Source organism: Bufo bufo, chromosome 3, assembly GCF_905171765.1.
Source record: "Bufo bufo chromosome 3, aBufBuf1.1, whole genome shotgun sequence".
Taxonomy (NCBI): domain Eukaryota; kingdom Metazoa; phylum Chordata; class Amphibia; order Anura; family Bufonidae; genus Bufo; species Bufo bufo.
In genome coordinates this window covers 91,093,847-91,110,577 of record NC_053391.1, presented here as the reverse complement: position 1 = coordinate 91,110,577, position 16,731 = coordinate 91,093,847, and the positions used below count along the sequence as shown (strand labels likewise).

General features: G+C 49.2%; 1 protein-coding gene across 1 annotated transcript in view; it reads right to left on the bottom strand.

Moving 5' to 3' along the window:
- Positions 1–7,067: 7,067 nt before the first annotated feature.
- ZRSR2 (zinc finger CCCH-type, RNA binding motif and serine/arginine rich 2) overlaps positions 7,068–16,731 on the bottom strand; it is a 47,279-nt gene continuing 37,615 nt past the window's right edge. Inside the window, 1 exon segment of the mRNA XM_040423319.1 lies at positions 7,068–7,566. The gene's annotated coding sequence lies outside the window, so the exon portion shown is untranslated.

Sequence of the window (16,731 nt, the reverse complement as noted above, 5' to 3'; positions counted from 1 at the left end):
ACACCTACAGGTTCAGCTCTCTCTGCAACTGCTGCGGTCTCTCCACTGTTTGACAGGGCCAAGCAATGAAAAGCTCATCACGTCCTGTTCTGTCAATCAAAGTAGAGAGGGTGCAGAGAGAGCAGAGCCTCTAGGTGTAACGGCAACGCCCCCGTTTCTCTTAGAACCTCATTTGCATATATTAAGGAATCATTTTTCTCAGCAGTGTGGACACATATGAACATGGGACCAACACAGATGTCTTCAGCTGCCAAGCGCACATGTAACAGGTCAGCCGGTGTCATAGGTACAGATCTGCTGACAGATGCCCTTTAAGAGACTTTTTTTCAACTGGGCCGTTCCTCTGCTACTTATACTGGAAATGAATGAGTAATTGACAACTGGGTGTTAACATTTACTTCATGATAGGCTGTGTCCCACACACTCCTAGCACTAATCGGACATTTGCTACAGGGAAATGTTAACACCCAGTTGTCAGTTTATCTATGTTTCTAGTGGGAGTAACAGAAGAACGGCACAACACAGAGTTCTAAGAAAAGGATGATTTATCATGATTTCAGTAAATCAGGGACTGAGCTGACAGACGACCCACCCAGACTAGTAGTAGTGTGTGTATATATATATATATATATATATGCCCCTCCCACACTATTACTTGGCATCATGGTTGGTCCTACATGCCAGCAGTGTGGTAACATGGCATCTGTGATTATTTTTGAAACATAGGGAAATATTTCTACATGAAAATTACAGTTTCCGTCTCATTCCTGATGTAAGTGCTACTGAAATGCCTTTTATGTACAGAAAAATGGCGGAATATTTTGTTCTTTCCATTTCATGTCCTTTAATCCAGAAGCGCTGAAGCTTCTCGTCTGTTTGTGCATCGTGTAGCCTGCAGCTTCTGTGCGTTCATGACTGTTACATGCTAGATGTTTTGTTTAGTGAAGTGTTTTTTTCCGTGTTTGGTGCATTATAATCTGTAAATGATGCTACAAGGAGCACTCCGGTTGTGGCACCTCGAACAAAAAGCCATAAGCTGTCAGCACACAAGTAAGGCAGCGACCTCCATACATATCTTTGTATAGTGCGTGTAGGTGGCAGTAGACATAACCCCATTGCTGCAGGTGGTGCCAGGATGATACTGGTTTCTTATCCGGACTGGGAAGACACTGGAATTGAAAGTGAAGACGGTATTTATATTATTCATTATTAGAATAGGGTAAAGGGCTTCTGTCAGCAGATTTGTACCTATGACACTGGCTGACCTGATACATGTGCACTTGGCAGCGGAAGGCATCTGTGTTGGTCCCATGTTCATATGTGTCCGCATTGCTGAGAAAAATGTTAAGTTTGAATATATGCAAATGAGCCTCTGTGAGCAACGGGGGCGTTGCCATTACACCTAAAGGCTCTGCTCTCTGCAACTTCCACACCCTCTTTGGCCTGCATAACGGATCTGTCCGGTTTCCGTTATGCAGGAGAGGACTCCAGCATAACGAAAACCGGACGGATCCGTTATGCTGGCCATAGAGTTCTATTATGACGGAATGAATAACGGAATGCCTCTAAAGCCATTCCGTTTATAAAATTGCGTTATGGTCCGTGGTAATGGAATCCATAACGCAATTCAGTAAATACCACAACACGAACCGAAAACGAATTTCAAAATATGAAATTTGCTCATCCCTAGTTGTGGCAGTTGCAGAGAGAGCAGAGCTTCTAGGTGTAACGGCAACGCCCCCGTTGCTCCTAGAGGCTCATTTGCATATTCAAAACATCATTTTTCTCAGCAATGCAGGGAGATATGAACATGGGACCAACACAGATGTCTTCAGCTGCCAAGCGCACATGTAACAGGTCAGCCGGTGTCATAGGTACAGATCTGCTGACAGATGCCCTTTAAGCATGTTTCATAAAGGTGGAACTGAGAACCAGCGATCAGAGTGGTGCCAGTGTATTTCATACCATAGCTATAACGATCAGTGCACTCTGTAAAGAGAACCTGTCAGGACATTTTACATCCTTATACTGCCCCCACTGCCTTGTAATTCAAAGGATTGGGTTTTAAAGTATGTATTCTTTGTTCCTGCATTATATGGTGAGAGAAGTTTAGTGCTGTATGCAGATAATGGCTGAAAAGTCATGGGGTGGTGCAGTTCTCCTGAAGAGTCATGGGGTGGTGCCGCTCTCCTGAAGAGTCATGGGGTGGTGCCGCTCTCCTGAAGAGTCATGGGGTGGTGCCGCTCTCCTGAAGAGTCATGGGGTGGTGCCGCTCTCCTGAAGAGTCATGGGGTGGTGCCGCTCTCCTGAAGAGTCATGGGGTGGTGATGCTCTCCTGAAGAGTCATGGAGTGGTGCTGCTCTCCTGAAGAGTCATGGAGTGGTGCTGCTCTCCTGAAGAGTCATGGGGTGGTGCAGTTCTCCTGAAGAGTCATGGGGTGGTGCCGCGCTTTTGAAGAGTCATGCTTGATTGACATCTCTAAACATGTCCTTTTTGGCTTGATTGACGTTGCTCAGGCCGAATACATCATCACAAGCTAGCTCCAAATGCTACACAAGCTCCTTTGCGTTCAGCACTAGGGCAGGCACAGTGAAGCGACGAGTAGAGATTCTGTTGCCGATATGCACATTGCACCAATGAAGAGGATGCAAATACACCCAGGTTCATTGCACATTCCCGGGACTCCATCTTGTGGCCTAAGGAACATCAGTCAAGCCAGAGAGGATTTCCCTTTAGGGGCCGGCTTGTCTCTTTAGGAGAGGGGCACCACCCCCTAGGAGTTCTATAAAGACATGTTTAGAAAACTAGTACCATACAGTATAAGATGGTGATGGCAGTTTAGGGGCATAAAATGTCCAGACAGGTTCTCTTTATCAGGTCATAAAGGTTTAATTTTATTTTTTTGGGATGATCCCTTTATCATTCTCCCATACCTCATTATGCACAGTGCAACATATCTACTATAACCTGAAATATTGTGTTTACTATCTGTAATAAAGTATTTTATACTGTGCAGTACTTAGAGAATTTACAGGGTCACATCTGATCAGCATGTCGTTATTTCCAGTAGACTAGATATATAAATTCCCAGACATTTTTGACGGTAATGAAAGGCACAATGATCCATACACGTTCACGACGACCATCTAAGAAAGGGCTCATAAAAATGTAGTGTAGCATTGGGTTTGTAATGAAATGTTGAGGACCATATTAGATGGGAGTTTTAACGGCCCCTTGCTTACTGGGTGCCCCCTGCCTGTCACATTACGATGCACTCTTATGTGCACCAGGTGCTTGAAATGCCCATCCGATATTGCTTTTAAGGTTTTTTTTTTAATGTCATCTGTGTGTGCTTTGCTGGACTAAGCTGTATTGTAATTGTGACAAATAACCTGTGTCACCATTGTCCTTGTGTTACATGTCGTGTCATTAGTAATAAATTAAAAGATTTTTATGCCAGACGTTGTCTTTATTTCCCTTATTGAACATGGAAAATACCAACCACACTGGGATAATCGCAGAGGCACCCTAGATTTCCAGTGACGATTGAAACCGGACAACCCCTTTAGATATTGACTACCTATCCTAGGTCTTCACTGTTTACACCTGCTTGCAGTCAGCATTGAAGAGACAAGCAGTTTAATTACAGCTTTTCCGACCCATTCACGCCATTTCATTCAAGTAAATGGAGCTGCAACCAGGTTAACAGTTAGGGAGCGAAGCACTCGCAGGATCGATCATCAATATCTGAAACAGGAAAACGCCTTTAAATTCTTATATCTGCAGTATGCCGTAGATGTCATGGATTTGCAACAGATTTCATGATATCCTAAGCAGTTGCAAAACTGGGAATTTCTAGAGCAGGAATCAGTAACATTCGGCACTCCAGCTTTTGTGAACTCCCAACATGCACTTTTACATGGCTGTTCTTGAAACTATTCTAGGAGTTGTAGTTTCAGAACAGCTGGAGTGCCCAAGGTAGCCGATTCATGATCTAGAGCAGGGATGCCCAACCTGCGGCCCTCCAGCTATTGCAAAACTACAACTCCCAGTATATCTGGACATCCTACAGCTATTTGGGCATGCTAGGAGTTGTAGTTTTGCAACAACTGGAGGGCCACAGGTTGCTGATCTAGAGGAATACCCCTCAGCAGTTCACACATGAAAAAAAAAAACTTCCACTCGCTTAGGGACTGCTTAACCACTAACAAGCGCATCTGGCATAGCACCAGGAGGACAGTAGAGCTTGCTGCAGTACATGTGCAGTGAATTAGTGTACTGTCCTCACCCTTATATGTGTATGCAACTGATGCTTCTGGAGAAGAGTCTGCCTCCCTCTGGATCAACATCCCAGGAGAAGACGTTACACAGGAAAGACACCGATCCAGCTAGTGTACACTCCTGGTGGTCAGTGGAAAGGTCCTTGCACAGAAGGCACTGGTGTGACTGCTCCCATCTGTGGCACAGAGCTAGAGAAACACCACTTGCATCTATTTCCCTGATGAACCATGACTACTTGTCTCCCTCCATATTAGTGAAGCAGGTACATGGACCGCTTAAGCAGCTGTGTTAGGACCCCGCACATCCAGGGTTACCAACCTGATTATTCAGTTTTGTAGGGACTAGATATATATAAAAAATAATTTTAATAAATAATGGAGACCCAACTTTTTTTTTTTTTTAATTGGAAATTATAAAGGTTGTAAGGGCTCGTTCACACAAACGTATTTTGCATTCTGTATACGGGCCGTTTTCTGCGTTCCGTATACCTAACCATTCATTTCAATGGGTCTGCAAAAGATGCAGACAGCACTCTGTGTGCTGTCCGCATCAGTTACTCTGTTCCGTGGCCCCGCAAAATTTATGAGTCCTGTCCTATTCTTGTCCGTTTTGCAGACAAGAATAGGCATTTCTATAATGGGCCTCCTGTTCCATTTCGCAAATTGCGGAAGGCACACGGGCGGCATCCGTTTTTTGCAGATCCGCAATTCTCAGACCACAAAAAACAGCACGGATGTGTGAACGAGCCCTAAATGTTATGTGTCTTCAGCCCAGAATACTGATAAACAGATGAGGGTGGGTTCACATCACATTTTTGCCTTCCGTTTAACATATAAGTTGGGGGGGGAATATAATATTATATATATATATATATATATATATATATATATATATATCTATATATCTCTACAAGCTCTTTAAGCTTCAAGAAAAAAAAAATATATATCCATGATTTTATTTTATTAGACAGTGGACACAAGTTTCTTGTGCGCATAGCAGCCATAAGGCCCCTTGCAGACGAGCGTGTCCGGATGCGTCGCGTTGCATTGCGCAAATCCGCGCGAGTAGGAACGCAATTGCAGTCAGTTTTGATTTTGCGTTCTGATGTTCAGTTTTTATCGCGCGGGTGCAATGTGTTTTGCACGCGCATGATAAAAAAAACTGACTGTGGTACCCAGACCCGAATTCTTCACAGAAGTTCAGGTTTGAGTTAGTTGTAGTGTAGATTGTATTATTTCCCCTTATAACATGGTTATGAGGGAAAATAATAGCATTCTGAATACAGAATGCATATAGTACAATAGGGCTGGAGGGGTTAAAAAAATTTTTTTTTAACTCCCCTTAATCCACTTGTTCGCGCAGCCAGCCTCTTCTGCCTTGTTCTGTGAGGAATAGGACCTTTGATGACGTCACTACACTCATCACATGGTCCGTCACACGATCCATCACTATGGTGACGGATCATGTGACGGACCATGTGATGAACGTAGTGACGTCATCAAAGGTCCTATTCTTCACAAAAGAAGACAGAAGAGATACCGGCTGCGCAAACAAGTGGATTAAGGTGAATTATTTGTAAAAAAAATTTAACCCCTCCAGCCCTATTTTACTAAGAATTCTGTATTCAGAATGCCATTATTTTCCCTTATAACCATGTTATAAAGGGAAAATATAAATGATCGGGTCCCCATCCCGATTATCACCTAGCAACCGTGCGTGAAAATCGCACCGCATCCGCACTTGCTTGCGGATGCTTGCGATTTTCACGCAACCCCATTCATTTCTATGGGGCCTGCGTTACGTGAAAAATGCACAAAGAGGAGCATGCTGCGATTTTCACGCAACGCACAAGTGATGCGTGAAAATCACCGCTCATGTGCACAGCCCCATAGAAATGAATGGGTCCGGATTCAGTGCGGGTGCAATGCGTTCACCTCACGCATTGCACCCGCGCGGAAATCTCGCCCATGTGAAAGGGGCCTAACTGCTTCATGGACTCCTCGAAGTATAACTTGCTTGGAGTTATTACTCGTCTTCCCCACTCGTGGCCAAAACCACGTTCAGAATTCTTCTGGCTTCCAGTGAATGAAGCTTAGCTGGGCTTCTATAGCGCAAGGGAAGAGTTTGGTTTTCATGGATCATCTTAATCATACTAGGTGCACTTCTCAGAATGCAAATTTCTTGGCGCAAAAGAGGGAGGTGGCATAAAGGGTGCGAGTTGTGCCAAACATTATGTAACACAATCTTTTTCTTTTGTAAGTTTAGCCCTCTTTGCAGCCCAATTTGCATATCAAACTTTCTCGGAAGTTTGGAACCTGCACTTTCTCTAACAAAAGCTACAGTTGTGATGATGGTACAATGAACTAGAATGCATTGCCATTTGTCAGATTCCCTGATCACCTGACTGCAGAGACATAGCCACTTCCTCGGCCAGTGACGTCACGTTTATCAGTCCCATGGTCTACTCTAGACACAGGCGCTATCCAGACGGCACTGCGCTAGGTAAGCGGTGAGGAGGTGACGGCGCTCACCGGAGTGCCCCGGCCTCTTCAAGCAGTTGATCCGTGGGGGTGCTGGGTATCTGACCCCCACAAATTAAGTATTGATGACCTATACTGATGATAGGTCATCAGTATTAAACACCCAGAAAACCCCTTTTAAGTCCCAAACTGGAGTAGATCTAGGAGTTATAGGCTTCCCTTACTTGAATATTGAGCAGAGAATATAACATAATTCAAATATTTTACATTTTATTTAAAAATATTTACACTTTTGGGGGGAAAAAAAAGAAAAAAGCTTTATCCAAATCTCATGAACATACAGCGTATTAATACTAGAGATGAGCGAATTTCATATTTTGATCATAACGCAATTCTATGACAGAATGCATAACGGGTTATTCATTCTGTCATAATAGAAGTCAATGGGCTGCAAAGTCCCGTTTCTGCTATGCAGAGGAGTCCTCTAAAGGCGTTCCGTAATGCATTCCGTCATAGAATTGCGTTATGGTCCGTGGTAACGGAATCCATAACGCAATTCATCTTTTACCACCAAACGAAGTGTGAACAAATTTCATAAGCGGAAATTCGCTCATCTCCAATTAATACATCAGACTTTTTGGTTTTAATGTCTTCTGTTTTTAGCCAAAATTGAACACTGAAGCCGTCACCATTCAACCATCACATAATTCGGGGTCAAGGTCATTCTCCTGACATGAGGATACACTGTATCCATAGACTGACCCCAGAACAGAATTCGCCGCCTCTCGATGTGACGATATTGAACCTAGAAAACACACATTACATTTCATGTCAGTATAAGTAACAAATGGAGTCACAATGAAATATTTTACACAGAGGGGACAAAAATATGAAGGTCTGTCATTTCCATTTTTTTCTTCTTTTTACAGAACAGGACGTACAGTGTCTCCTTAGCAATATTATTAAGTATTGCGCTAAGGCAGGCCCATCTTCAGCATATATTGTACGTGGAAGACTAATATGTAAAATACAGAGACATGCTTCTCAGCCTGTCTCTTATCTACCTACCCCAGCCCCTGCCTCCCTCTTTCTGACCTGTCCCTGCAGACAGTAAACATGCAGGAACAACGTATACTTCATGTCAGAGCTATTCTTTTCTTTGCAGTCTACTTCTCTCCTTCGTTCACCCATACAAATCAGAATCACATTGGGAAGACAGAGGGAGCAGGGACTTCAATATCACATCGGTGGGGGTCCGACACCCGGCCCCCCCCTGCCCATCAGCTGTTAGAAGAGGCCATAGCTCTGTTAGTGCCACGACCTCTTCCTAGGCCATGCGACGTCACCGTACATCGGCCACCGCCCCATTAAAGAGCTCCGGTGAGCAGCTCCCTGTAACAGCTGACTGGCAGGGGTGCCGGGACTCGGACCCCCGCTGATGTGATAATGACGACCTATCCTGAAGATAGGTCATCATCATCTTTAGCTGGATAACCCCTTTAACCTTCTTTCAACACACGTGAATGAGGCCTAAAGTGAAATGTGCACTAAAAGTTACAGGTAAAGTCTAAGAATGAAATCTGTGTCCCAAAACGACCTCAGTTCACAACATACTAACCCCGGGACTGAGAAAAACATCCTTTTCAGGCAATTTCTATAGCTAGACGGCCACAGAGAACTTTAGTGGAAATCCGGTATTTTTTAACTTTAAAGGATGTTCGTACACTATGGAGTTTCTGGTATTATAGCTTTAGCATTGAAATCCATCTGACACTTATGAGTCTATGTATCTATTATTATCCCGCACTGTAATAGGCAGAAAACAAAGGCAGGATAAGGATTTTAATGAGCGAACAATACGGCGGACACCATAATGAGCAACATTTGGAGAGCGCTGACATGAGGCGGCTGGATGCAGGGTGTTTGATGAGGAAAGTTCTGTGCAATCCTTTAGAACTTCGCCCGCCAAGAGCAGATGTTCTACCGTTTGTAGTCAGGATCTGTGTCCCCGGGGGTTTGATGTATGGTATAAAGCCTGGGACTCTGCTTTTAAGCCAAGAAACAGAACATGTCACCGTTTCCTTATCTATAGTGAGCGGATTGCGACCTCTTAATTCCCCTCTGCCACCAGAATGCCAAGCCCCCAGCTTGAAAGAACCAGCAAATACAAAGCCGAAGACAACATTTTTCTGAAAAGACTCACAGGCTCATAAAGTCCAAGCCACAGTAAATAGATCTCAGACACCCAGCATTTAAAAATGAACGATAAACCAGAAGAAACAATTAGGCCTCATTCACACATCAGTCACAGGCAGGTATTCTCAACGGACTGCACACAGATCCATTCAATACAATGGGAATATTCGGACATCCAGTTATTTTTTTCAGTGGAGACATCCATTACTCTGGTCTGACATCGTCAGGTACGCAAAACAGACCATGTTTTCATGGAAGGAAAATGGACACAGATGCGTGACTAAGGTTTCATGCTGGATTCACACATGCAGGTTTGGAGGTAGATTGTGATGCAGTAGAAGTAAATGCAAAACACAAGGAAAGCAAAAAGTAGTTACTGGTTAAAAAAAATATAAATAAATGTGCAATACTTTTTTTTTGCAATAGCAGACGTACACTTACAGGCATCTCCCCAACAGTGGTCAAAAGGTTATTCTTTCGGCATCCCAAACAGCCCTGTGGATGTGTTTGGGGTATACACTGGGATCAGCCCAGCATATACATCATAAGGTGGGGCTCATAGTGGCCATGATATGCTAATCCTAAAGCTTAGGTCACAGGGGCTCAGGCTGGATGATAAATGTAGTGCAGAGATAGACACTTCACTGACTCTATACTAACTGTTGGTTGGCTTACATTGAGACAGAAACTAACATCAGAATTGTGGTGCATCTTAAAGGGGTGTCCGGGTTCAGAGCTGAACCCAGACACATCCCCATTTTCACCCCTCCGGCCCCTCTTTCATGCTCCGATGCTCTCCCTTGCCCTGTGCGATCCAGCTTTGGTGTTTACTTTAGTACACTGCTAGGCAGAGGCTTCTGTCCACCAGTGACGTCACCGCTCTGATGGGCCGTTTTACAGGCTAACACAGCGCTAAAGCCCACCCATTAGTGCTAGTGACTTCAAGGGGCTCACTACTGGACAGTAGCCTCCGCCTATCAGTCACTACGGAGAGCCCGGTATGTCACTGGATCTCCTAAAAAGGAGACTTTTGTATTACTTACCAGTAAAGTCTCTTTCTCGCTCTTCCTTGGGGGACACAGGAAACCATGGGTATAGCTCTGCTCCCTAGGAGGCGTGACACTAAGCGAAAGCTGTAAGCCCCTCCTCCATCAGCTATACCCTTCAGCCTGGAGAAGAGACTGCCAGTTGCGTGTCCAAGTAGTGAAAGATAACCACCAACCGGAAAAAGAACTGTCGAGCCCCAACGGGGGCAACCAAGCCGGAACCACAACTGTAACCCAATGAAGGGCGGGTGCTGTGTCCCCCAAGGAAGAGCGAGAAAGAGACTTTACTGGTAAGTAATACAAAAGTCTCCTTTTCTCGCCCATATTCCTTGGGGGACACAGGAAACCATGGGACGTTCCAGAGCAGTCCCAGAAGGGAGGGACCAGAACAAACTCAACCAACGACAGAGGCATCAATCAACTGCCGCCTGCAACACCAGACGGCCTAAAGCAGCGTCAGCCGACGCATGAGTATGCACCCTGTAGAACTTGGTGAAGGTGTGCAAGGAGGACCAAGTGGCCGCCTTGCAAATCTGCTCCGAAGAAGCCCGATTTCTCTGAGCCCAGGAAGCCCCGACCGCTCTAGTGGAGTGAGCGGTAACACCAAGGGGAGGAATCCTGCCCTTGGCGAGATAAGCCTCAGTAACAGCCATCTTGACAAAACGAGCGATAGCAACTTTGGATGCCGCCATCCCTCTGCGCGACCCTTCCGGGACCACAAAGAGCGAGTCAGTATGCCTGAAAGATCTGGTTACTTCCAGGTAAATCTTGAGCGCCCTGACAACGTCCAGGCGATGAAGCTTCCTCTCCCGCGGATGGGAAGGGGAAGGACACAAAGAGGGGAGAACGATGTCCTCGTTCAGATGAAAGGCGGAGACCACCTTAGGAAGGAAGGAAGGGACCGGACGAAGAACCACCTTGTCCTGGTGGAACACTAGGAAAGGTTCCAGACAGGAGAGTGCAGCCAATTCGGACACCCTCCGAAGAGAGGTGATGGCTACAAGGAAAATAACCTTGCAGGACAGAAGTCGCAAGGAAACCGTCCGCAGAGGCTCGAAAGGAGAAGCCTGGAGCGCTGAGAGAACCAGGTTCAGGTCCCAGGGCGGTACCGGAGGGCGATACGGGGGAACCGCGTGAGCCACGCCCTGAAGGAAGGTCTTGACAGGACCAAGGGGGGCCAGTGGGCGCTGAAACAAAATGGACAGCGCAGATACCTGACCCTTCAAAGAACTAAGGCCTAGACCTTGGGCCAGTCCGCTCTGCAGGAAGGACAAAACGGTGGGGAGAGAAAAGCGGAGCGGAGGAATCCCCAGATCGGTACAGAACCCCAAAAAAGTCCTCCAGGTCCTATAATAGATCCTAGAAGAGGACGGCTTACGGGCGCGGATCATGGTGCGGACGACATCCGCAGAAAAACCCCTACGTGTCAGGACGGTGGTCTCAACAACCACGCCGTCAAACGTAGGGACCCTAAACGCGGGTGGAAGATCGGTCCCTGAGAGAGAAGATCTTCCCTGGCGGGCAGTGGCCAGGGCGCGTCTGCCAGGAGCAGCATGAGGTCGGCATACCAAGACCGGCGGGGCCAGTCCGGAGCGACCAGAATCACCGAGACGCCTTCCGCCGCGATCTTCCGAAGGACCTTGTGAGGTCCACGTCCGGAATGCCCCAACGAAGGCAAATGGCCTCGAATACCTCCGGGTGAAGAGACCACTCGCCGGGGTCGACGGTGGTGCGACTGAGGAAGTCCGCCGCCCAATTGTCCACCCCTGGAATAAAAATTGCAGATAGGGCCGGGACGTGGGCTTCCGCCCAACGGAGAATGCTGGTGACCTCCCGCATCGCTGCAGCGCTGCGAGTGCCCCCCTGGTGGTTTATGTACGCCACGGCCGTGGCGTTGTCTGATTGTACACGAACTGGATGACCCTTCAGCAGATGAGTCCAGTGTCGTAGAGACAGAAGGGCCGCTCTTAGTTCCAGGACATTGATCGAGAGTTTGGACTCCGATGGAGACCAAATGCCCTGGACGGATCGGGGAGGAAACACGCCTCCCCAGCCCGAGAGACTGGCATCGGTTGTAACCACCAACCAGTTGAGTGGCAGAAAGGACCTGCCCAGAAGAGGGGACTGTAACCACCAGCGGAGAGATGACCGCACCGGAGGCGACAGATGGAAGGGATGATCCAGAGACTGCGGCGATTTGTCCCAGGAGGAGAGGATCGCCCGTTGGAGAGGGCGGGAGTGAAACTGCGCAAATGGGATCGCCTCGAAGCAGGCAACCATCTGCCCCAATACCCGCATGCAGAAGCGGAAGGACGGTCGACGGTGGAGAAGGAGACCCCGAACCGCCCCACGGAGGATCAGACGTTTTTCCGAGGGAAGACGTACCTCCGCCGTTCCCGTGTCTAAAAGCATTCCCAGGAAGACGAGTTGTCTGGAGGGGGGAAGGGAGGACTTGGGGAAGTTGATGACCCAACCAAACCTCGCCAGAGTCTCTAGAGTGAGATCCACGCTGGCAACCGCTTGAGAAAGGGACGGAGCCTTGATGAGGATATCGTCCAAGTACGGTAGCAGAAAAACACCCCTGGAACGGAGTAAGGCTAAAACCGGGGCCAGGACCTTGGTGAACACCCGGGGGGCTGTTGCCAGTCCAAAGGGAAGGGCGACAAATTGGAAGTGGAGATCCCCCACGGCGAATCGAAGGAAGCGATGGTGACACTGGGCTACCGGAACATGGAGGTAGGCATCCTGTATATCGATGGAAGACATGAAATCTCCCTGCTCCAGGGAAGCCACCGCGGAGCGGAGGGACTCCATCCGAAACCGTCGAAGGAGGAGAAAACGGTTGAGCTTTTTGAGGTCCAAAATGGGCCGCACCGAACCTCCCTTCTTGGGAACTACAAAGAGGTTCGAGTAGAACCCTTGGAATCTTTCCTCTAGAGGAACGGGGGTAATCACCCCCCTGTCCAGTAAAGCTTGAACGGCCGCGGAGAACGCGGCCGCGTCTTTCGGGTCTCGCGTGGGGCGGGAGCGAAAGAACCGATCCGGAGGGAAGGATGCAAATTCGATTTTGTATCCGGAGGACACAATTTCGAGGGCCCAGGCGTCGGAGACGTGAGCCATCCAGACGTCCTTGAAAAGGAGGAGCCGGCCCCCCACCCGGGTGGGTGGGGGCGCGCCTTCAAGCAGAGGACTGTTTTGCTGCGGGTGTGCGGGCAGCCTGCGGCTTGCGCCAGGAGGGCTGCGCCCGAAAAAACGGCTTCCTACGCTTGTCCTGGGGAGGAGCCGAAGCGGCAGCTGTGGTGGGAGCCCCAGAGGCCCTGCGGGAGGACCGAAAACGAGACGCACCAGGGCGTCCGCGGGGGGCGCCCCTGGCTTGGGGTTGAGGAAGATGGGTGCTTTTACCACCCGTGGCCTCTGAAATAAGTTCGTCTAAGCGGACCCCGAAAAGGCGGGAACCCGCAAACGGTAGCCCCGCCAAGGAACGTTTGGAGGCAGCGTCCGCTTTCCAGACCTTCAGCCAGAGCTCCCTCCTGACGGCAACTGCCAGGGCGGAGGAGCGCGCAATAAGGGCTCCCGCATCAAGGGAGGCCTCACAGACAAAATTCCCGGCCCGAATAATAAGCTGGGCCAAGGAACGTAGGTCCTGGATGGGGATGTCCGAGTCCAACTCCTGTTCCAGCTGCGTACCCCAAGCAGAGATTGCTTTCCCTGCCCAAGCAGAGGCAAAAACCGGTCTGAGGGCAGAACCGGAGGCAGCAAAAATGCCCTTGGACAGGGTCTCCATGCGACGGTCCTCCGCTGACTGAAGAGAGGACCCGTCGGGAACAGGGATGGCCGTGTTCTTTGACAGCCGGGCCACAGGGGGGTCTACCTTGGGTGGGGAAGACCAGGTGGCCACGACATCGGCTGGAAAAGGATAGCAAATGTCCAGCTTCTTTGTGACAAAACGGGCGTCCGGGCGAGCCCAAGCCTTAGACACCACGGAGGAGAAATCAGAGTGGATTGGAAAGACTTTTGAGGCCTGCCTGGGTCTGATAAAGGAGACGCTAGCTGCGTCCGAGCTAGGGGGGTCATCTTGCACCTTAAAGGTGTCACGTATATCAGAGATGAGTTGAGCCATCGCTGAGGCTAGCTTGGACGGCAGGGCCGAGTCCATTTCCAAATCTGAAGCCGCCAATTCACCTTCAGAGAGCGAATCCTTTGGAGAGGAGAGGCTCGTCTGGGTGCGCACGCGTGGCGGGGAGAGGGAGGCATCCGAGGAGGAGGCTCGCTCTACTCTAATACGCTTCTGAGAGTGCCTAGCTCGGGAGGGGTCACTAGGAGAGGATGAACCCGCTGCAGCGGCAGAAGCAGTGGACCCGGAGGGCGCGACAGTCAGAGTGGCGTCCTGCGGGGTAGGTGGCCTGTCTATTAGGCGGCCCACGACATGAGTGAGGCTTTCCACGGCCTGGGACAGGGATCTAGCCCAGTCAGGCGGGTCAGAGGAAGCAGGGAGCGACACAGCGGGCGACTGAGGCTGCGGTGGAGCTCGGCATGCAGTACAGTGCGGATCAGACTGCCCCCGGGGAAAGGGTTCCCTACAAGCGGTACAGGCATGGTACCATGGCTTGGCGGCTGCAGAAGGGTCTGACATGGTGGAAAGATGTTGCACTTTAAAGCAACAGTACTGTGGCACGGAGGGGGTTAAACAGTCCTACCAGACCCGATGATACAAGCGGCAGCTGTAAGGGGAACAGACTGAGGAGGCTGTGGAGGAGAGGCAGCAGCACGGAGCTGAAAGGCTTCAGGATCGCACGGCAGAGAGATGAACCCGGAAGTAGCGGAGCGCAGCAGCACGGAGCTGAATGTGTAAGGAAGCTCCGCCCCCCCTCTGCCGCGCTGAAGCCGAAGCAGAGCCGCGCGCGCGCGGCAAAATGATTTTAACCCCCAAGGATGTTGAAGTGCCGGCCATGACATGGCGCCGTTCATGCCAGGAGAACGGCTCCCACCGCGCCTAGATGTAGCAGACGGCTTGCAAGTCTGCAGCCGTCCCCTGTAAGGCAGCGTTCTAGGACTTGCCCAGATAGACTGCCCTCCAACTATGCCCGGTAACGTCCCGATATGCGGGGGGGGGCGGGGGGGGGGGGGGGGGGGGGGTTTGCAGTGGTCATGTAACAGTGGCCATGTTGGTAGCAGCGGTGGGAGGGAGGAAGGGGAGGCTGGAGCAGCCACTCTCACCATACGCTGTCTTCGCCCTCAGTCCATCCAGCGGGGTCGCCCCTTCAGCTCCTGGCACCGCGGTGGCAGGAAGCCGGGGGAGGGACTTGGCGTGCGGGCGACCCTGAGCTGGCGGGACGCAGGGGAGCGAGGCTGCCCTGGTCCACCTTGTCTTCTGTGGGGGAGGCGGCAGTGCGGAATTACCGGCACTGGCGCAACTCAACCCCGGGAGAAACAGAGGGGTCTAATGCGCCTCTGTTGTCCCTGTAGGTAGAAAAAAACCGAGTTAAAAACAACAAATACGTAAAAAATAAAAATCATAGGATAACAACCCTGCATAAGCAGGGGGTGTCTTGCCTCCTTGGACACTAAGCAAAAACTGGCAGTCTCTTCTCCAGGCTGAAGGGTATAGCTGATGGAGGAGGGGCTTACAGCTTTCGCTTAGTGTCACGCCTCCTAGGGAGCAGAGCTATACCCATGGTTTCCTGTGTCCCCCAAGGAATATGGGCGAGAAAATGCTTATATCAGATGGGTGAAGATGGGGATATGTCCAGCTGAACCCCTTTAAGCCTGCCCTCTTACCTGCAATGCTCCACCACTCTTGCCAAGCCCTGCCCCTTTCCAAGCACGTCAGAAAAAAAAAAGTGTGCGCTAAACTGCGGCACTTTTTAGATTCTAGATGCAGACATATTCCTAATTCTGGGCCACTGTGCCCAGAGACCAAAAGGAAAGCCCTGCTATTCTTTAGGACCAAAATAAGGTGTGTCTGAAAGGGAAACCAGCCTTACGCCTTGGACAAATGTTTGTACCAAGGAATAACTAAAAACCAAGTAATCGATGTCACTTTACTTTGCACAGCATTGCATAGCAGGAAAAATACACCGAGCAAAATTATAAACGCAACACTTTTGGTTTTTACTCCCATTTTGCATGAGCTAAACTCAAAGATATGAAACATTTTCTACATACACAAAAGACCCATTACTCTCAAATATCGTTCACAAATCTGTCTAAATCTGTGTTAGTGAGCGCTTCTCCTTTGCCGAGATAATCCATCCCACCTCACAGAGGCAGAAAACCAGTCAGTATCTGGTGTGGCCCCCATTTGCCTCACGCAGTGTAACACATCTCCGTCACATAGAAAGGATCAGGTTGTTGATTGTGACCTGTGAAATGTTGGTCCACTGCTCTTCAATATCTGTGCGAAGTTGCAGAATATTGGCAGGAACTGGAACACGCTGTCGTATACACCGATCCAGAGCATCCCAAACATGCTCAATGGGGGACATGTCCGCTGAGTATGCTGGCCATGAAAGAACTGGGATGTTTTTCCAGGAATTGTGTACAGATCCTTGCAATATGAGGCCGTGCATTATCATGCTGCAACATGTGATGTTCATGGCACAACAATAGGCCTCAGGATCTCGTCACGGTATCTCTGTGCATTCAAAATGCCATCAATAAAATGCACCTGTGTTCATTGTCCATAACATACGCCTGCCCATACCATAACCCCACCGTCACCATGGGCC